Source organism: Belonocnema kinseyi, chromosome 2 (genome assembly GCF_010883055.1).
Source record: "Belonocnema kinseyi isolate 2016_QV_RU_SX_M_011 chromosome 2, B_treatae_v1, whole genome shotgun sequence".
In the NCBI taxonomy this organism is placed as follows: domain Eukaryota; kingdom Metazoa; phylum Arthropoda; class Insecta; order Hymenoptera; family Cynipidae; genus Belonocnema; species Belonocnema kinseyi.
In genome coordinates, this window is record NC_046658.1 from 89,468,253 (window position 1) to 89,491,541 (window position 23,289).

General features: G+C 28.2%; 1 protein-coding gene across 1 annotated transcript in view; it reads left to right on the forward strand.

The window, feature by feature from the left end:
- The first annotated feature begins 4,996 nt into the window (after positions 1-4,996).
- Positions 4,997-23,289, forward strand: part of LOC117168006 (serine proteinase stubble-like) — a 207,070-nt gene continuing 188,777 nt past the window's right edge. Inside the window, exon 1 of the mRNA XM_033353316.1 lies at positions 4,997-5,875. The gene's annotated coding sequence lies outside the window, so the exon portion shown is untranslated. The remainder of the gene's footprint in view (positions 5,876-23,289) is intronic.

Here is a 23,289-nt window from a genome sequence, read left to right on the forward strand (position 1 = left end):
AAAAATTTAACAACTAAATTATATAATAAATACAACCTAACCATTGTTAAATAATTAAATGCGATTTCCTAGATTAATTTGAATAATGGAGATTTCTTTGTGTTCATATAAAACTATAAAAGAGTGAATTTTTCATTGTTAGAAATGGTATGTTTTATATAAGAAGAAATTAGCTGTAGTTTCAATCTCGAGTATTTTCACTTTGTTTGTATTTAGAATTTTATGGTGCTTATTTGAACAGCGCTTTGCTTTCTCATTATAATTAATTGGCACATGTATTTGCTTCCTCATAGAAAAAGTGAAAAAAATACAAATAGGATAATCAAAATGTCTCGATCCAAGGAACCTTGCCTGCGTTCTTACATCCAATTTGAATTATGTTGATGAAAAATTTTAATCATACAAATTTTTTTAAATATTATAAATGATCATAAGTTCCTTAGTCTTCAATAAAATGTATTCATATTAAAGGTCAATCGATTTATCTCATAAAGAATGGGTAATCTTTTATATTAAACGTTCTTTAATTCAGAGATGCTGTAAACAAATTAAATTTTCTTCGAAATTGTTTCCATAATAAAGCTTCCTCCATAAGGAAACGAAACAATACAGATCTAAAAAAGAAAGGAGATAAGCACTTGTCGTCTGACTCTGAATTACCCTTTCCACTTATTTCTTTTACCTGCTGTAAAAACCTTGCATTTGTTTCAGTACAAAAATAAAAAATTACCAATCTTTCTTTGTTAAGGCAAATATTATTTTGGAAGCGTTTGAAAAATGTAGAGGATTAAAATTCTTCAACTATAGTGTTCAATATTAGTTTAAAAATAACTCCTATCTTTTTCCACAAATTTGCAAAATATGTAAGACTATATTCTGAAAATTCTTATTTCTTCACTCTTGTAATTTAATTAATTTTTGAATTTTAAACCATTTCTAGCAGTATGTGATTGTAAAAAAATGAATCTGAATAAAGAGAAACAAGTGGTTCACAATAATGGGCATTTTTGAAGGTTTTTCACTAATTCTTCGGTCAAATAGCGGCAGTATTTATGCCTTTACACAGATAATGCGAAACATAATGACACACAGGAATAATATCTTAAGTTAATAAATGATAAAAGTAATATTTTTCTTTCAGGATATTTTTAAATTGTTGAAACAATCTCCATCCTTGTACACTTTCGTTTTAGCAACATCATTCAAAGTGAGTATTTTCCTGAACTAATTATAACTTGAAGGCATTTTGAGAGTAATATTCGTTTTTTCTAACATTTTACAATTTTTTTAATAATTAGTAGTCATTCACGTTATTATTCTCAATAATAAGCTTTAAATAGTAACGAATTAGTGGGACGATGGTCGTGGGGGCGAAAGCGTAGGCTTTGGATCCACTCCGTCGGCTTACGGGTTCGATTCCCGCCTCGCTCTCTGGAAGAGCTTCGGCGGCCCATGCAGTGAACACTAGCCTAGCAAGGGAGTTGTTCATCTTCGGAGAGTCGTGGGATCGGTACCTCTAGAGGCAAAAGGTTTTCTCTCTAACTACTTAAAGCTGTTGCTCTTGATGGTTCCGAACCCACCTTAAACTGTAGGTCCCCCTTCCACCACCAAGTAAGTGTGTGAGGGGTGTGGAAAGGAATAAAGAAGAAGGTGCAAGACAAATGTAAACCCTTAGGGAACACATTAGAAGCTTCCATTCCATAAAATAGTAACGAATTCGAAAAAAGTAGAGTTTTCTCCACTCATTCCACGAAATGCCAAAATTGAATAATTTTAATTGTTTAAAAAACTACAAAATCTCATAAATGAAAAATATTTCTCCCAGATTGTATTAGTTTTATTATTACCAAAAAATACTCACTTCTCATGATTTTGTGAGGAGAAATCTAATTTAAACAATTGGGAATTGTTTAAGAAATTATAAAATATCTTAGACAAAAAATATTACTAGAAAATTCATTAAGAACATTAATATATCCAGAAAATAATAAGTTTAAAAAAAATGTATAGTAACTAAATTTAAACAAATGCAAATTTGATTAGAAATTTCTTTTTCCGTTTCTCAAATCAAAAATATTACTTCTAACATTTATTAGGTGTGTAATTAATTTCAAAAATACTATTATTATTTAAATGTTCCAAAAAGTATAAACAATGAATAATTAGACTTGAAAAGCTTAAAAGGATGTGCTTTGCAGAATAATGATAATTTCTGCCGAACAAAGTTTTAAGAAAGTCGTATTTAGAATAGATTTTCTATAAAATTGTTATTTTGACTTTTTTGAGGTAATATCAAAGTTACAATGCAAAGGGCTTGAATGGGTTGAAAATCATAGTTAACAGAGGTGGGAATTATTCTCTGAACATTTTTTTAAAAGTGAGAAAATACATGTTTCACGATAGGTTAATAAAAATGAGCTGTTTTTCCTATTTTTTCGAAAACTGAAATGATCTTAAGCAAAAAATTGGTAATTGCAAATTTTCAGGGGTGCTGCTTAATACTGACTATTCTGGCTGAAACCTAGAGAAGTAATTTTTTGCTTAAAAGTTTTTAAATATTTATTTAGTACTTCTGCTTACCTTTCAGTGTAATCTAAATTAATTCCGTACCGGTTTTTTTCAAAAATTTTCATCTCATACCGAAAAGGAAATGAAGGCAAAGAAAGCGAATAAAATTGTGTTACTCGGCTGATACAGGAAAGAAACATCGGTTCAAAAGATTTAATATGTATCTGAGAGCGGCAATTTTTCACTTTTAGGTTAATATATTTCAAAATCCTGAAGTATAGGAAAAATTAAAACTGAAAATTAGTTTTTAGGACATCAAAAGCCTTTATCGTTACCTAGTCCGGTCTTTGGGTAGAAATAGTATCAGGCTGTGTTATGGGGTAATCCTTTACTAAAAATCAAAACAAAATTTCATTTAGTGTAATTTTGAATCACCCTAGTATACAATAGATTATCGTATCCGAGCTATACTTTATTTATATAGTACACAGTAAGTCTTTTCTTTTGGCTTTAGGCGTTAATTAGAAATCCATATCAATCATTGTGAGTTTTGATTATCATTCCCTTTGACGTTAGTCTTGCGAATGCATCTTGAACAGTCGACCCATCAAATCGTCTAAAGACGGATCGTAAAATAAATTCAATGTGCAATTACCACCCACGTTGTTTAATTCAATTTTGAATTTGAAACGCTCGATGATCTATAAATAAACGATGAATCGATTAAAATGAGGTGATGGAAAGGAGCAAGTAAGGTTGGTTTTGTTGCTTTTATTTGGTTTAGTACATTTACCCGTCTTTACTTGCCCCAAATAAACCTTTTCTTTGAACGGTTGCTGCAGATGATGGAATACCCAATTCGAAGAGAATCAGTGTCGATTTTGCACGCTGTCAGGCGCAGTGTAAATACAAGGAGTACGTGTCATGCAAGAGAAGGAGTATCCGTGAACCACGAAGAACCGTTTTGTCGGTGCTGGAGCGACGAAAGATCGGAAATAACGCTGCTACTCTCACCAGTTTTTGAAGCTCTCGCTCTATTTCACGGATGTAACGAGTACGATATTTTACGCCTCGCTTTGAAAATCCTTAATGAACTTCTTATCAAGTGAGTGCAAATTCATTGTTACCAGATAGACTATAAACAATTAACGAGAATCTCGAATCGGTTAGAAACACCTCACACTTCCTGCTAAGGATGCTTAATTTCTTTCAATGGAAGTATTTCATTTCTTTCATGTCTGTATAAAATATTTATAATATTTCAACAAGATTAAACTGCTTTGTCAAAAGCGGTGACTTGATGAATTTTCAACTTTCATCATCTCTATCAGTTAATATTGCAGGTGAAGAGTTGCTAGACTCTGGTCTCAAGAAGATGATCATCTTTCTCAGAAATGATTGTATCACCCAGAAGATGGTTACTATTAATTATTGATAGCGCTTCCAGAATTAAAAAAATATATTCAAACAAGGAATCTTTCCAATACTATAGCTTCCATTTTGCTTAAAGACAAAACAGCTCAACGTTATCAGTTGGTTTAAACTGTGATTACAGTTTGCATTTTATCATTAGTGTCATCAAAGCTGGTAATCAAAAAATCTACATATACCTCTGCTCATATATTTGCAAAATCTTGAAGAGGTAACTTGTTAATCTTCAAAGTCTTCACCCCACACGAAGATATAATCATAAATCAGCTTTATCATCACTCGATCTAGCTATTATACGGACCTTATCCCATATTCTTGAAGAAGTCCAATTAGGATACTTGGCAGGAAACTGGACTTGCAATTAGTGCCATATTCTAGATAAGCAAGCTTTACAATCTCGTATGTATAATTAAATTTCATTAATTTGTTAACCACACATAAAAAGATATCCCCACCTCATATCTATCAGCTGATCTATCCTAGTCTATCCTAAAAATTCTCTTTCTCGACTTTCAAACCAGAATTCTCATAACCAGCTGTTCTCTGGACTCTAGAGGGCTGAGCCTCTACTGAAACAATTCCCGGGAGGCGGATTAGCACAGATCGTTCTCCAGAGGATCGTACTTGATTCCCCGATTCCGAGGGGCGCTGCGAATATCAGGATGGATCCCCAGTGAGCGTAACTACAGAATCAAGTGGCAGGACTAGAAAGAAAGAGAAAAAAGGGAGAAAGAAAGAAGCCCAGGTAGCCAGAAGGCCGACGGCCTCACCGGCCCGTAATGTTCTCCAAGAGAAGAGTTGAGAAGAATCGACCCACTTCATCGTCCAAAGAGAGGGACCGTACTGGTGCACTGGTACTGGTATACTTCCATCTTGCGTCTTCTCTATCTCCCTCTTTTCCTCTTTCTCTCTTCCTGCTGCTCTTCCCTCAAACGAAGTCGAAGTGTACACTCGACGAAGAAGAAAAACCCCCTCTTCTTGACTCTATCAGATATAGGAAGCACTTCGTACTCCGACGTGTGTCTTGTATGCTCGAATGCAGCGTGGCGCGGTTTTGCTCGAGGGTCCTCCGCAGTTCAAAATCCTCACCTCTTCGTACAAGACGTTCCTCCCAAACTTTCCTCGCAAACCCGAAACTTCTAGGATCAAAGGGAGGACTTAGAGGATCAAAGAATGGACTCTTAGGGATAAAGGGTGGACATGAACCATAATAGGGAGGACTCCATCATAAAAGGGAGGACTATAAAGATCCAAGGGTAAACTCTTAGAATCGAAGGGAGGACTAGCAAGCTTTCTAGGTCTATAGAAGCAGAACTGGTATTCTGCACCAAGCAAAGGAGACTCTTTATGTTGTCAAGATTTAAAATCAGCAAGATATGAAGTTAACACGATAACATGTGATCAAATCATCAAGTGTCGGTTTTAAGATTCTAGCTTTAATTATCATAATCGAAAGATATAATCTGATAAGAAATCTACGAGCACACAAATTAAGAGATTGAGATAGAGCCACTGGAGTCCAAACCACCTGTTGTGCATCAGAAGCAGGATCATGAGTGTGATCAATATCAAACTCCAAACATCTTAACTGCCCTCAAGCTCTTCCGTAAAATGAGGCAGCATTGGAGAAATTAATCTTCATCTCTGACAGTAAATGTGGAAGTAATCTAAGTGCCTTCATCATTAAAAAGTGAAATGATCATGTTGGGAAATTAGTTATTGCGCGAAGTGTGAACCATGCGAGGAATAGTGTCTTCTCGGGGGTTATCTCGAAAGTAGAAGTGCTAAACAGTGGATGCTCCCAAAATCTTTTTAAGTGTGACTTGCTCCTTGTGCCCTTAAGTGAATTGAGGTATCCAAAAAATTTTTTACATCAGGGGAAGAGTGGAATATGAACGAAGGCTGATTAAACCTAGGAAATATCTTTATCAAACTGGTAAGCAATTGTTATGCAAGAATATTTCCATTTTAGATTAATAAATGATTTATTAAGTTCCAGTTAGAGGAATGATTTGAAATTAGGTTTATGTCAAGTAGGTCAACACTTTCTTTTATTTTCTGTTACGGCCAACCAAGGTGTTTATAAAATAACGAATATTTTGTTAAATTAAAAACAGCCATATTCCGTTATATCATTCAATTTGTAAATCGTAAACAAATATTTTGTGTGTGAGTTTTTTTAGGAAACTAGTCTGCCTTTATTTTTATTTTTTTTCGTATTCAAAGAAAATTGAGACTATTTATTAAAGTTTCTATTGAGAAAGATGCTATATTTTAGATCCAGCTGAATAATTTTTAGACAAACAAATTAGATCTACTAGCGAAAGTTCCCTTTCGTAATATGAAAATTTATGAAGGTGAAAGTTTTTCATGATGCTCTTCCGCTATCGTGATACAATTTTTAAACAGGAAACAATTACTTCAACTAATACATAATTTTAGAGAATATTTCAAAGAGTTGGAACACGAGGTTATTAAATAAGTCTACAGATTTTATTTGGTTAATTGTACTATTTAATGATGTTTAATGCAATAAAGCTTAATTTTAAAGAATTTCAAGTGAATTCGACTGATCTTTGATATTTACAAACTATGTTGAAAGGAATTGCAAATATTTTCGCTAAATTTGTTTTAATTCAGCGCGGCAAGTCACATTGAGCCAAAGTCACATTGTGGCAAGTAAAATTGCGGCAAGTCATATTGCGGTAATTCACATTGTGACAAGCGATATTGCGGCAAGTCACATTGATGAAAATTCACATTGTGGCAAGCCAAATCGTGGAAAGTTATATTGTTGTAAAGTCACATTGTGGCAAGTAACATTGCGGCAAGTCACATTTGCGATCAATCAAATTGTGACAAGTCAGATTGATACAAAGTCACATGGTGTCCAGTTACATTGCGTCAAGTCAGATTGAGACAAAGTCACACTGTGGCAAGTAATATTGCGGCAAGTCACATTCACGATGAGTCACATTGCGGCAAGTCAGATTGACACAAAGTCACATCGTAGCAAGTCACATTTGCGATAATTCACATTCCGGTAATTTTCATTTAGGAAAATATGAAGTTCACAAAAAATTGCCAAAATTACAGCAAGTCGCATTGCGCCACGTATTTAATCCAGTCCTTTTTTGAAGATTATTTAAAGGATTTCCACTACTTAATCTGGAAAAAAGAATTATAATAAATACTTACCAATACTTTTTTCACTAGGGGAAATGAGCTGAGTTAAAGTAAATTTTTATCTTGAGTGAATTTAGGTAAATTTAAAGAAAATCAACTCAAGTGGATAAAATTCAATGTAATTTAATTAAATTAAAATGACATCTAAATTTCAACAGAATTTAATTCAAATTAACTAAACTCTAATTATTTTAACCGTAGTTAAGCGGAATAAGACTTGATTTCAGTGCATTTTCATTATATTCAGAAATTACTGAATTTAAAAAAATTAACTGAAATTCAGAAATTTAAATAAGTTTAATTGCATAAAAGAGAGATTCACACGATTATAATAAAATTCATCTAAATTCTAAAAACTTATATTTTTGCGGTATTTAGATCATTTAAGTGAATTCAATTTATTACGCTTTCATGATTTTTAAAGAAAATGTCATGGAATTAAAATAAATACAAGTAAATTCAATTGAATATAAAAGAATTTATTGACGTTGAAAATGATTAAATTATGTTTTAAAAAATCAATATTAGTTAAAATTATTTCGTAAATTCAAGAAAAATTAAGGGTATACAATTGAATTAACTTGAATATGGCAAAGTTTAAGTTACTATAAGTGAATTTAACATAATTCAAATAAATGGATAGGAATTTAACGTAATTTAACGAAAATTAAGTAAATTGAAACTAAATTTCAATTTAACTGATGGAAAATTTAATTTGAATTTTTTAAAATTATTATTAAAAAATTTTTTTCAATACTAATATGGATTGTGGTGGATTATTGTTCCAAAAACGATATATTTTGAAAAAATAGTTTTTCTATGATTTTAAGAACCAAAATAATAATATTTGTAATGAAATTTTAAATAAAAATATTTTTAAAAAGAACCTTTTAAAATTTAAAAAAAAAGTAAAAATCTTCAAATATAGTTATTTTTCTAAAAAAGCTTCCTTTAAATTAAAATTGTTTTAGAAAGTAGTATTAAATAATTGTTAAATATGCTTTTTTGGCAGTTTAAAAAATGTTCATTTTAAATATTTTTTTAGATTTCAAATTACATACTCAGAGATTTCATTTTTGGCACAACAGTAAAATACTGAACAGTTCTAAACTACCTACTAAAATTGCAAATAAGTCAGTTTATTTCTCAATATTTGATAACATGTTTTACCTTGACATCCATTAAACGAACAGGAATTGAAAAGGGCGATTATAATATGCCATGTTCTTGTGAGTATTTACATAATTAACAAGGTTGTTAAAAATTCACCTCATTTTGTGGACAAAAGTTAAAATTGAAAACAGTTTTTTTATCATTCAGCAAAGTGTCCTATGACGTGTAGTATTTCGTTATAATAATATACCTCTCTATTTCAAAGCGCATCATGTGACAAACACAAAATGATAAATATTATCACCAAATTGATCAGTCACATCTTTACTGTCTTTTTGAAAGATGTCGCATCTATTTGATCCAATTATTAAATTTTTTTGAAGGAATTTTTCATTCGCATTAGGGTCTTATGAAAATAATTAATTATAAACGTTTGACAATTTAACTTTTTTCGAGAAATGCACGTTTTATGATTGAGTAGTTTTCACAAGACCCTAATTCCAATGAAAAATTCCTTCAAACATTATTACCGAAAATTGTCATTAATATTAATATTGTAAAGGATCCATAAGTTTGAAGAAGTACTTACGTGTCTGATTAGTTTGATCTATTATTGTAATGAATCCGTAAACGGGAATATGTATTTTTTTAAATCATTCTATTTTATGCGTAGTGGCACTTTAGGTTTGAGGATTCTTTTATTAAACTGCACTCTACATTTGAATGAGCAAGATGTCACATAGAAAATGTATTAAATGTAACATAATAATTATTATAACTTTAAAGTGTATTTATGTATTTGAAAAAGTATTTACATTTTTAAAAAGATTGACCTACTCACGTAATGAATCTCAAATAAGAAATTAAAATTTCTGTGAAAATTAATTTAATTTCGTGGATAGACGTTAAAACGGAGAACATTTCTCAAACAAGCTTAGTGGTATTTACAGTGTGAGCATTTTTTTAATTAGCACTCCTCTCTATTTCAATACACAGGGTGCAAAAAATAATAAATATTTAAAAAATATTAATAATAATGTTGAAAAGCACCTCTTAATTTTAAAAAGTATTTACATGTCTAGTCAACTAATTCGATTCACTTAATGAATAAGAATTGAAAATAATTTTGTTGTAATTCTTTTTATTTTAAGGATAGACGTTCGAATTGGGAAGAATTTTTTTTAATTAGCATATAGTGGTATTCATAGTGTGAGGATTTTCTAAATTGAAGTTCTATCTATATTCCAACACGCATCATGCGAGAAATAAAACGATAAATAAATATTATAAAATATTATTATTATTAAAAAGTATTTATGAATTTAAATGCAGTGTTAAAATGTTTAATAAGTTTGACCCACTTACCTAATGAATCTATAATCGGAAAGTATTATTTTTAAATTATTTTATTTCATGTGTGATTTTGCGCGCATGATGCATTCAAGTATTATAGAGAATCACATAGGTGTAGAAGTGGGTGACTAGGAGGAGACAAAAGAAACGTAACCCACATTTCTCTAATGGAGAATAGACGGACGGACGGGAGCTCATAGACCGCAATGTTATCGAGATTAACATGCTAATAACTTTGAGAAAACTAACCGAGAGGGCAAATAACCGTTTAGCAGCAAATATTTAAACCATTTAAGTAAAATAATTGCTTGCCTCATTCCCCTATATCAATATAATTACCCACTTCTAGAAATTCTTCATTACATTCTCTTCGAATCTAAAAGAAAGGTTAGCATTTTTCAAAAAATAAATTAGAAATATTTATAGACAATTTGTGGATCTACATTATATAGAGAGTATTTACAAACGCGTGAAACGCGCGTTCACGTCTCTAGATTTTTATTTCCTGACATCAAAAATGCAAGGAATATAAACATCTATTATTAAATTTTTTTTTAATGGGTATACAATTTTTTGAGCTATAATTAATAATTTTGAATTAAGAAAGTTATCAAAATTATCGCTGGTTATGATATGAATCATACAGTGAAAGCTAAGGAAATTAAATGAACCAGCCGAAAAGCAATATTTATGACAATAATAATAGGTAAATTTCGAAAAGTTATAAATAATTGTTTGTATAATGCGACAACGGGTTGATTTAAAAGCTTTTTCAAAAAATGAATATCATGTGTGTGTTCCATTTTTTACAAACCAAATTTTTTTATTTGGTTAGAACTTCAAATGAACTATTCCTAAACTATACCTAATCCTGAGCGTTCAAAATTAAGCGATCTCATTTTGAAATAAGGAATCTCAAAATTGGTTGATTTTAAATTAAAAATTCAAAAATAAGACAATTTCAAAACGTTAAGAATTAAATATTTATAGATTAAAATTTTGATAATTGGATCATTCAAAATTCAAAGTCATTGAAATTTTATTTTTCAGAATTAAAGATGTTCAAAATAGAATAATTCTAAATTATAAACTTTTGAATTTGAGTAACTTTTATTTAAACGATTCAAATCCAATTATTTGAAATAAAAAAATTAACTGATTTTTTTAAACATTTAAGATATAAAATCTAAAACCCTGAAGTTTTAAACTATTATTACATGAAAGAATGATTATTTTTCATCAGAATTGATGAGCCATATTTGTCTAAAATCGAAAAATAATATCTTCCTGATTTACAACGTTGAAAATGAAATTTTTAGAAATAAAAACCTTTAAAATTAAATTATACACAAAAAACTTATAAAATAAAAACTAGTTTAATATTGGAATCATTGTAAATTCAAAAAATGTCGCCTAGAAAAAAAGAATTTTGATACTCGAAATTTTTTAATAAAAATACCTTTCAAATTTCAATTATTGTAAGTAAATTAAAAAATTGTCTTATAACTGAAAAATTTGAAATTAATTATCATACTTCTCAAATGTCAAAATTTCCATTTTAATTGCAAAATTAAAACTCATGAAAGGGAAAAATTAAAATCATTCAAAAGTTGTCAAAGAACTTTTATGTTTAAAAAATCCAATTTTCAATTCTTGACTCGAAATTCTTCTGGTTTTTGAGGCTTGGAAATGAGAATTGATGCCCTAATTTGTTATTATTTTTTATATTTATTCTGCAGGCACTGAATTCAAAGTTGTTTAATTAATTTTGTACCTCTAAAATAAAAAATGAACAACTTAACATACTTAAATCTAATGCTATAAAATTTAAAACTGACTAGCAAGGATTTCAATATGAAATTCTGCAATTTTAGGAAATCTGGTCGAAGTGTCTGGACGCGACGTCCCAAAATTTTGAGTGACTAATCGGATATTTTTAATAAGATTGACTTATAAAAAATATCCCGGGATATTAACTTAAAAAATTAGAACCAAATAAAGCAAAAAGTTTAATTTCAATACCTCAAAAATAAAAATTTCTATGAATTGCAATTTCTGTCAAAAAATCACTGCCATTCACATCATTCAAAATTCAGCAATTTTAAATACTACACTAAAAAAACGATATTCTAATTTTAAGAATTTCCCACTAAGTTGAAGAATACTTGCAACTTAAATAAGCGCCAAGAATATATTCTTAATGTAAGATGAAGGCCCTCTTACCTTAGGAATATATATTCTTTTTAAATTATTCTTGTCTATATGATAATAAGGTATAGTTAATCTTAGACTATGGAGGTTAGGTCTCGGCATGACTGTGCGAAATAAATACATAATAAATATATGTAAATAGTGCTTTGCGAAATATTTAATTAAAAAGTAAATAAATTGTATACATCAAAGCCAGAAGTATACTGTTAAATTGAGTAAGTAAACAATGTATAGGCTAAAAACTATTTTTCCAATTGAAAATTATAATGTACTGACCACATTTTGACACATTTTGATGAAAGACATTTAATTATTTGTATGTTGTACTTACCACTTTTCTTTAAAGCGAAACGCTAAAAGCCCAAGATTACAAAAAGAGGAAACTGGTCTGAAAACACGTGGCACGAAACGTTAAAAGAAATTATTAAACTGAACAAGGCGCATTTTCCTTTGCGCATTTATTCTCCCCAATAATATTCTCATTTTAAGAATATTTTCTCCCTTTGGTTAAAATATGCCTGTAAGAATATGATACTCTTAATATTAGAATATCCTTTTTTCGGTGTATAAACCTGTAAAATTTTATTATTTACAAAACATAAAAAATTAAGTGATTTTCAATTTAAAACTTTAAAAGCTAACGTACCAACTTTCGCTATTGAAAAAATAAAAGTAAGAATCTAAATATAAGAGTTCATGTCAATAGTAGTAAATAACTGTAAATAGTAAGAAAAATCATTTATAAAATATATAGGCGGGGTTATTGTAAGGAAAAGAGGAAAAATAAATCTTTACGGGGCAAAGTATGAATAAAGAAGAAGTAATTCAAAATAGTTGATTTTAAAATTCTACATCACACTTTTTAAAATTTGACGATTTTAATCCAAAGTACAAAATAAATATATAAAAATCAGCGATAAAACATTTTTAACCAAGTGGAATAAATTCGTATTGAAGGAAATTTTAAAAGTCTTTTCTCATTTTTTCAATTTCAGTTTCTAAAAATTTTGTATTAATTTAAATTAATCATCATACAAATGTAAACATCATTGGGAATGAAGTTGTAAGTGTAAAAACTCCAATGTTCTAGGAGACAAAAAAAACTGGCTAACTTTAACCTGTTTGATTGAAAAAAATATATATTAAAAAAACAAGATCATACTTTTAAGCTAATACTTAGCTCGACTTATTTATAAAAAGAAGTTCTTGAAAAACAAATATTTGAAAGAAAACCTAGTCAAAGGTAGGTCCTCAAAAATAGAAAATATTGACTCACAAAGAGTTAATTAATTTTATTTATCTTTTAATAAAAAAATTAAAATGCTCTTGGAACTATTACTACGTTCTACTAAATCACAAAAAAAGTAATAACTTTGAAAAAAAACTACCAAAAATGGATTGTCACCAACTTCTACATCAAACTGGACCATAATTGTTCCCAGAGACATAAGTTAGGAACAAGCAATTAGTTTAAGACAATAAAACGAATTTCCGAAATTTATCATTTAAGCTTTTATATTTCTGGATTCTTCAATTGTAACATTAAAATGTACCAATTGAATATTTACGATTAATAATTATCATGCTAAAATATCATTTATCATGATAAAAATAAACACGAAAATGTGTGAAATGTGACACGGAAGGAGAATTCCTCATGCGAATGTAACAAATGAAAATCAGGAGAGATTGAGACATAAATAATAAAGTTCTCTGGCACAATGATTAATGGACCTTAGTTTATTTGTTCTGTATAAGCTGAATGTATACAGTTATAATACAGTCTCCTCAAAACATGAAACAGCTTCCTCAGATCGTTTACACTTTCACTGATTAGTCCCGCATCTGATCGCATCCATGCTAATGACATGTTCTGAAGTGTGTACTCAAGATGAGAATGTCTCACAAATCACACTTTTAGTCGTTGAATAACCATCGTTTACAATTTTCCTAATTTGTCCTCTCTTTATGTGTCATTCATATATTCATTGCAAAAAACAGTAAATAAAAGAGAAATCTCAATTGTAGATTTTTCTTTGTTCTCATTCTTGTAATACCTGACCATAATTTCAAAAACAGAAATGAATAAAGTCATTTAAGCCGCTTTTTAAAAATGTTTTTTTTTTTTTTGCGGAGTTATTAAATAATTTTTGTGGCAATTACCCTTAAGTGGTAAATGATTAATATGAACTGTTTATTTTGCCAACAAAAAAATGCTCTATGTATATAAAGCCTCTTTTTCAAGCAACATTTTTTTAAAGCTACAACTGTAGATCTAAAAAAAATCAAACTTTGCATAATTCAGGCAATTAAGCGGCCAAAGCTTATGTTTTATCAGCAATTTGACAATGCTCTGACCCTTATAGAACTATAACTCTGGCCTCCTGAATAAGACCTTCTTTTATGGAACCTATATAGACGTTAAGTTTCTTGTTCAATTTCTTGATTCTACTTAACTTTTAAGTACATTTTTCACGTTCAATCAAACAGAATCAAGAATTTGTTACACAAAATTCATGTATTAATAATTTCTAGAAAATAGGTCTTATTCAGAAAGCCCTGATTTCAATTCTGTTAGAGCTAGAACATTGTATCTTTAAAATTTTCCAAAAATTCGCTCTACTCTAACTTAATTTATAAAGCAGCGGAAATTAGTTATTTTAGAAAAGTTGAAATGAAAAATTTGTTAGTCAACATTTTTGATGAAAATAAGATTTAAAAGCTATATTTGCGAAACTATTAGAGGTGTAATGTTCGATTTTTTAAAGATTTTTAGACAATTTTTTGCCTATCAATTTTGCAGACTATATGCCTAAGTATTCAGATGTACCAGAATAAAGCAGTTTTTAAACACATACATTTTGAAAACCTCTTTTCACCTATTTGTAATAGGTCTGCATTTAGATACGAGAACATTAAATATTTTGATCGGTCTCGTTCGTTTTTGAAAAATATTCTAAAGACAACTTCTCGTGCATTCATTTCTTAAGAATCATCTCGTCTCATGTCCAACTTCCCATAAAATTAAACCGACAATATCGTAAAAATTTTAACTGTCACAATATAAGTGAAGTTTGAAAAAATAATGAAGAACATTTATGCTACTGTGAATAATTAATTAGTTAAATAAATAATATATTTGTAACTCAGGAAAGTTTAAAAAAAAGGTGTGTCGATGAATCTAATTTTTTTATGAAGTGTAAAATTCTTTAAACAATTTAAAAATTAACCATCATTAATTACTATTAATATACGAATCCAAAACCTAAATAATTGAAATCCTTCATGATATTTTAATTCGCTACAAATTTAGAAATCTTCTACTCGCCATAAACTTTAAAAAAAAATAGTTTGGAAGAAATCATTAGGTTTTTTCGGAAATTTTAAGAAAATTTTTTTGTTATCTTGAAACCTTTTAAAATCTTTCAGAAGCTTCAAAATCTTATTTCAAAACCTTATAAAATATACATTTTATGAAATAAAAAAGTTATCCATTTTCAAATTTTGAATAAGGTTCAACATTTCTTCAAGCCTTCCTAATAATATCTTATAGACTGATTGGATTTTTTTTTTACTTTTTAAAATTGTGCAAAATAAAAAAATTGCCCCTTAACATTCTAGATTTTTTCGAACATTATTGGAATCTTTTGAAATCCTTAAAAAAATCTGAACAATCTTTCAAATTCATTTTATTAAATGAATAGTAATAAATTTTATGAAGAATATTAAAAAAAGAAATTTATTTTCTGGAAATACTTCTGAATTTGTTGTTGAAAATCTTCAAAAATCTATATTTTTTTGTCGAATCTTTTAAATCTCTCCAAGTTCAATATTATATTTTGCTCTTTCTAATGTTATGAATATTTTTTTAAACTTACTTGAATTTTTCCTACATATTTTTTAAACATGAAAAATTAAAAAAATTAAGTCTCTGTTTCATAAATTTAGAAAAAATCTTTAAAAACTTGCCTTACATTACACTTAAACTTTCAAAATGATCCAAAGACTTCTAAATTCTTTTTTGGAATTCTTCAAAAATCTAAATTTGTAAAAAATTGAAATCTTAAGTATTCCCTTAAAATCGTTTATAAAAATATATTAAAAAAAACACTTAAAATTTTTTTTTCATTTTCTGAAATCCTTTTAAGTTTTAAATTATTTTTTGGTTTTAAATATATTTGAAACTTTTAAATATCTTTTAAAATTACTGGAATATATGGTCTTAAATTTTCTATTCTTGGAAATGTAAAAAATTTCGCTTTAAAAACTTCAACATTTGCTTTCGAAATTTAACAAAATCATTTGACATGTTTTGAAATCTTTCTGATCTTTCTCTTCAAATTAATTTTTTTTAATGAAAAATCTTTTCAGATTTTTCCAGGAATCTTAAGAATATTTTTTATTCTCTTGAAACTTTTCGAAAATATTTTAAATAAACTTACTTGATTTGAATATTTATAGATTTCAGGACTCTCTTTATATTTAGAAATTTTTTTAATATAAATGATAATAATAAATATAAATGTGCAATTATATGAAAGCAGAGTTTTCTATGGAGAAATAAATTTGTGTGGAATATATGTGTTTTCAATAGGATGATAATAATGAAAATATTGATTTGAAATGTATTAAAATAGCTAAGACTCAATTTTTAGGGTTTAATTTAGTAATAACAATTTTCTTGTATAAGAACGGTGAAAAAACGAGAATCTCGTCACGATTAAACGTTTTCTTAAGAATATCGATCTACTATGATAAAATGAGACGATATTCGAGTATCGTAATGGCAAACTGAAATATTAAAGATACTTCCACAACAATATACTTAATAACCCCCACAGAAACATAAAATTGTATGTTTAAAAAAAATGATTCCAACGTTTTTTTTTATTTTACTCTCAAATTGATCGTAAGGAATCGCAGTAATAAGAAAAGAAAAAACCCGGGAGGTGAAGGACCTTTGGTGTTAAGTTCCATCAAAACTCACCGTACACTAGAACCATACATGTAAGAGTTAAAAAATAAAACAAGATTGATATGATTCCATTTCAACTTGTGTGTTAGCAAAACGTGTTTCAAGAAATGCTTATTTTTATAGTTTTTATATATTTTTTAAAATTTTCCAGTTTTTAACTTAACTTTCTCTAGGCAATACGTTATATTGATGAGGCGATGCTATCAAAAAGTCATTTTCGTATTTTTCTGAATTATCTTTTTCTAGCTGTCTTTGAAACATCTATTCTACGTCCAATGGCTTTTTTACCTAAAAAAATACACTACAAAAAATAATTTTGCAAAAATACAGAAATAATTATTTTGCAAACATTTGCTTTATTTTTTAAAAATATTTTCACAAGTAAAAAGTTGAGAATGTTATTAATGCCTTTTACGATTTCAAATACTTAAAAACAAACTTTTTAAATTAATTCGTCCTTGTCGAAAATCCTCGAATACATGAGAAAATTATTTTGTCATTTTTGTAGATTCTAACGTTTCTTTATAAAACAGGATTCTATTAAACCTAATATACCCCCTAAAGAAAATTAATTTAGAAAATACAAAATTTGGAAACACTTCCAAGGCCTTCAAAGACATGAAATGAAAATAAAAAATTAAATACGTCAACTATCCCTTTATGATAATAAAAAAATCTTTAAGGAACACAAATTATTATATATTGATCTAAAACTTTAATTTGTTTCCCCATGTGTATATTCACAGTTGATCAAATCATAACTGATCAAACCATCTACTAAATTGGTAGGTCTAAAATCAATTGAGGAACTACTTCTACTTAAGCTTGATTCGTCAACTACCCCAGTGGAATTTCTCCAACTTATTTAGAAACATAGCTGATCAGGTTACATTTGATATTCCTTAGAGGACCTAGAAACTTTCTAGTAAAACCTTAAGGTTTCCCTTCCTCTTTGATGAAAGCAAATTCAATTGGCGACTCTTTCCCACCAGGAGAAAGTTCTCAAATGCAACCCTGCCCCTGAAATTATGAAATTATAATCCCAAGGTATAGGATGAATTGATTAAATCTTCATTGTGATCTATAGATAAATCTATTGTTTTCTAATCATATGTTTTCTCTGTACCTACGCGATTATTAAAGAAAGGAGCACACATCAAAATAAACACGTTATAATCTCAGATAAAGATCTTATTTCTTCCCAGAACTATTCCTGTGCATACTTTTTGCATTAGAATAAGAAGGAGAGGTTCAATAATTCGTAGAAAGAATCAATATTACTTATTATTTTTTGTTGTTTCTACAAACCTAGATCTGGCCTTTATCTATTCTTTTCTTCTGCTTAATTAATAGAAGTTAATATCCTTTATGATCTAAATGTATTGATGTTATTAAACACTTAAGAAATGAGATCATGGATGTAGGAAATTGATCTCATTTTCCGGATATCCATTGTCCCGTATCGAAAGCCACCTAATTTAAAAGCTGTCAATTTTAATAGTGGGCAATGTTAAAAGGATTCAAATTTAAAATTGGCCAACATTTAAAAGATTCAATTATAATTAAAACTAGATTGATTTAATTGTCTTGAGTTGAAATAGGCCAAATTAAAATCAATGAGTATAAAAACTTAACATTTAACATTAAACTTAACATTTCTATGTGCTGAAGTTAGAAGTAACCAAATAACGAATGATCAAAAAGCGTTTGAGTTCCAAACTTGTAAAGTCAAATGTCTTGGAATTTAAAATATCCACATCGAAAAAATTTACAATTTTTAAATGGCACTTTTAAAATGGTGAAATTTAAATTTTAATCTAAATTCAGAAATCTGGTATTCACCATCCTAAACTAATTGATTTTTCATTACTTAGAGGTTATTCATACTTTATTGTTAAAATTTCGAAAATTAAATCGGTCAACAATCCCGTCAACTGAATAAAATTATAGAGTACGTTGTTCGAATCAAGAAGCATTTGTACTTTATCATACACTTGAGCGGTTAATTTAAAACTGTTTGAGATATATTATCGATTCACCCCAGCAACGCGTATTTTTAGTCACAAATTAATGGTTTTCCAGGATGAACTGTTTTTTAGCAATATAAATTATTCTGTTTTCTTAGCGTTTACTTAAAAAAATAATGATATTTGAAAGGTTCTCCATTTTTAACAATGTTATTAGCCTTTCACATCAACAATTTATGTTCTACAATACAAATCACAATAATTCGAACAAAATTTAGAATCTTCTAATAATTTAGAATTATTTTAGCCTTTTGGACTGCAAATTGGGACATTTAATTTAAAAAATTATATTTCAAAGAATATTCACACAATTCGAATAATTTTCGGTTACGTTAGCGTTTCACACAAAAATTGGTGTTTGGAAACGAAAAATAATTATAATTTTCATTATAATTTCTCATTGCGATTATTATTTTTAATAAAGAAATAGGTTCAAAAGGATATTCACAACTATTGACAATTGCACGTCACGTGAGCGTTTTACCATTATAATTCGACCACTATTTGTAATTGTTGAACAGTTTTAGGTTATATTAATGTTGTTTATATGAAATGAGTTACTTTGAATCAAAATCATTAGATTTTAAAGGTTCATGATTTTGTACCAATTTAGGTGAAGTTTTTGTTTTATATTAAAAAGTGGTAATTCAAAACAAAAAATACTATAATATGAACAAAATTGAAAATCTTTTAATAATTTTATATTAGGCCAGCCTACTCCGTCTTCAATTGATATTTTTATTTAAAGAGTTTAATTTATGAAGATCAAAAAACTTGCAGATATATTAGGTAATGTTTGTGTTTTACACAAAAAACTTGTGTTTCGAAACAAAAATCTTTATAATTTGAACAAGGCTTAGAATATTTAAACATTTTTAGATCGGGTTAGGGTTTTTCTACGCAATTTGATATTTTTTATTCAAAAATTATGTTTCAAAGAATATTCGCTAATGTTGACAATTGTAGTTTATGTTAACATTTTCCCATTATGTTTTGACCAAGATTTGTAATTTTAGAACATTTTTATATTATATTAATGTTGTATACAAGATATCTATTACATTGAATAAAAATTATTATATTTTATAAAGGTTTATCATTTTTAACATTGTTATATTATGTTATTAGCGCTTTATACCAAAAATTGGTAATTTAATACACAAAATATTAAAATCTGAATAATATTACAAATCTTCTAACAAGTCTAGATTATGTGAGCGTTTCGCGACGGAAATTGATATTTGTAATTAATAAACTGTATCGCAAAGAAGATACAAAAAACGCAAAAATTTTACATTATGTTACACACAAAAAAATGTGTGGTGAAATCAACTAGAATTCTGGTTAAATATGCCCTTACTATTTTGTCTGGGTAAAGTAATCAGAATTCTAACTGTTTTAAGCAGAATTTCTGTTGAATTTAAACAATATTATGGTTCGTCTAACCAGAAAATATAATAAGGGCATATTTAACCGGAACACATTTTAACATTTTAAAGTTGTCTTAGCATTATACACACAAAAATTTGTATTTTAAAACAAAAATTATTAGATTTTGAAGAATTTTCATAATTTTAAACAATTTTATGTTAATTAATGTTAGTGGTTTTCCTTAAAAATGATTGGCACTTTTAATTACAAAGATATTAATTTTCAAAAAAGATTACCAAATCGTAAAAACCTTAGGTTATTTTGGTGCGCTTCACCTGAAATTGGTGTTTTTAAACAAAAAATCATTAGATTCAGGTCAAATGATTTTTTTTAATGCTGAACTTTACAGGCTTAAAAGTGTGCTGATGTTTTTCGACGAAAATTGCAATTGCTATTTAACCCTTATTGAACTGCAAAGAAAATTCATTATTGGTTGAAAAGTTGAGGCTAACTTGTTGTTTTAAAATGAAAATTGGTATATTTCCGAATAACATTTTTTCCAATTCATACAAAATTCAAAATCCTCGAACAGTTTTCGATTATGTTTGTATTTTTATGTGAAATTTCTGATATTTTTTATACTAAATTACGGTGAAACCCTTTAATAGCCCTCCCTTCTATAGTCCTTCCGAGAATTGACGCCTCGCCGTAGGTAGGTATAATAGGAACTGCGTGGGAACCGCGGGGTCTGCGGTTGTCACTCAGGCGAGCAGTCAAGCGTTAACAAAGAAAAGCGGAGCGGGCTACAATGAGTCAGTTTCCAACTCACCGTCAGCCCCAAAATCGGCGCTATAAAATAGTTTCACTGTGATAGATTAAAAAAAGTATTTACGATTTCTCAATAAATTTAATTTGGTTTAACCTTTTCTATTTAAAATTACTGATTTTAAGCAAAAAACTTTAGGCTTAGAAAAAGATTGACAGCCGCACGCAATTTTTATTGTATTACGTTAATGTTTATGGTCTGAAATTTGTATTGTCGATACAAAATAATTATGTTTTAGACAATATTTACAATAATTGAACAATAATGGGTTATATTACTATTTTTTTTAGAAAATTGGTCTTTTTGATCAAACCTGCAATAATTTTGTTCTCTAATTATTGTGCAAGAATATTATGTATAATAATTAATCTAAAGTTAAGACATAAATTTAGATTAATTATAAAAAATATGATCCTTGCTACTCAATTATTAGAGATAATCAATACCATGAAGTACACAAATTTGGTATCCGTATTAATGTTATATATTTATTTAAAAATTGCGCGAGAAAAAAAATCGTGCGCGTAGTGCGCGTGTTTTCAAGTTCACTTAAGGAATACCCAACTGAATAAGCTGATAAATCGTGAAAGTTAATAATGTTATCAAATCCAAAAGAAATGAGATCACAGAAAGAGGAAATTGATCTCGTTTTCTAGAGATTCATTGCCACACGGCATTTGATTGACAGTTTGTATTTTTTTAATTGAAACGAAAATCGTTTCAAAGTGATTAGGATCTCCTAATTAATCGATTCCTGGCCAATTATTATTATTTACGCGATATGTCGAACCGTCGCGAATCTAATTACAAACATAATGCCCCTGTTCTATCCTAATCGTACATCACGAGTATAGAAGGGAGAAGAGGGTTTCTCTGATGAGAGAAAGTCGCTCTATCGGTCATTCGATGACTTTACTTTTTTATTTTTTCTATAATTTTCAAATGCATTCAACGCCTTATGCTTTCCTTTCTTATTGATCAGAACCAGTTCACTGCAATTAATTGATCAATGTATCAATTTATCCATTCATTAATTGTTTCATTTTACTGTTCCAATTAATAATCTTGACATCAATAATTCAGTTTCTGATTCAAGCTGTCCCTGAAGGATTTTGAAAAAATAAACTTGTATTCAACCCTCAGTATATAGTACAATTTTGTAATGGTACAATTCTTGGGAGTAGTCCATTAGACATTTTATTTGGAAATCTTACATTTTAATTTTTATTAATCTCCTCTTAAATTTATATACAAATCTAAATAAAGACAACCTATATACTTCTCTTTCTAATGCAAATTTTTTGAGAAGTCATTAGATATAATTGAAAACTTATTTCGTCTTAAAACCGCTGACAATAATTTTTTTTCAAAGATTAAACGATATTTAATAATTTTTTTAAGGTTAATGTGTTGGATAAGCATTTTAAGTTATTTAAAATTTTATCTTTTAAGCTCTTTTTGACTGCAGTTATACTGTTTTGAAAAATATTAATGTTTAGTTTATACATATTTCCAAATGTGTCCGCATAGACACATGGAATTGTTTAGATGTTTTTGTTCGATCACCAAAGTTAAGCAGAGCCGAGCTTGGTTAAAAGTCGGATGGAGACACTCGTATCAGTAATAATTTTTCTCAGTAATACAATGGAAATTTTATATTGTATGATATTTGGTTATATTTTTTTTCGAGAACATATATCAAATTTACACCTTCCCTAAATAACATGATTTAACTAGTTGAAGTTGAAAATCAAACTATAGATCTACTTTGTTTTTAATTATTGTATAATAAACAGTTTTTTGCACATTTCGCAACAAATATTATTAGCTACTCTTACTTTATTACTATTAATCATTTAATAATAAATAACCAAATATATTAAACTGTTTAGTTAATCCATCTAAGATAATGTGTGAAAAAATGTTTTTTAATGTAATAACTACAACTAATATACGGGATCAATATCTTCATTTTTTAAATCATGTAACACACCTTATATAGTTTTAAATTTCAGAAATGTTCAGTTTGATATTTTGATATCTTATCAGAAATTATAAATTATTATACATAATTTATTTTTATTTTTATTATTATTAAATTAACCTGATAGTATTAAGAGTAATAGTATTATTATTATCATTTTGTATAATAATTTAATATTGTTGTGAAATTGAATTTTCCAAATGATAATAATGATGATATTAATAGTTCTTTTTTAAGTTTCTAACAATGAGCTAAGTGTTCCCACAAGATATTCATAGAAGAAACACCTAAATAGCCGAAAAAA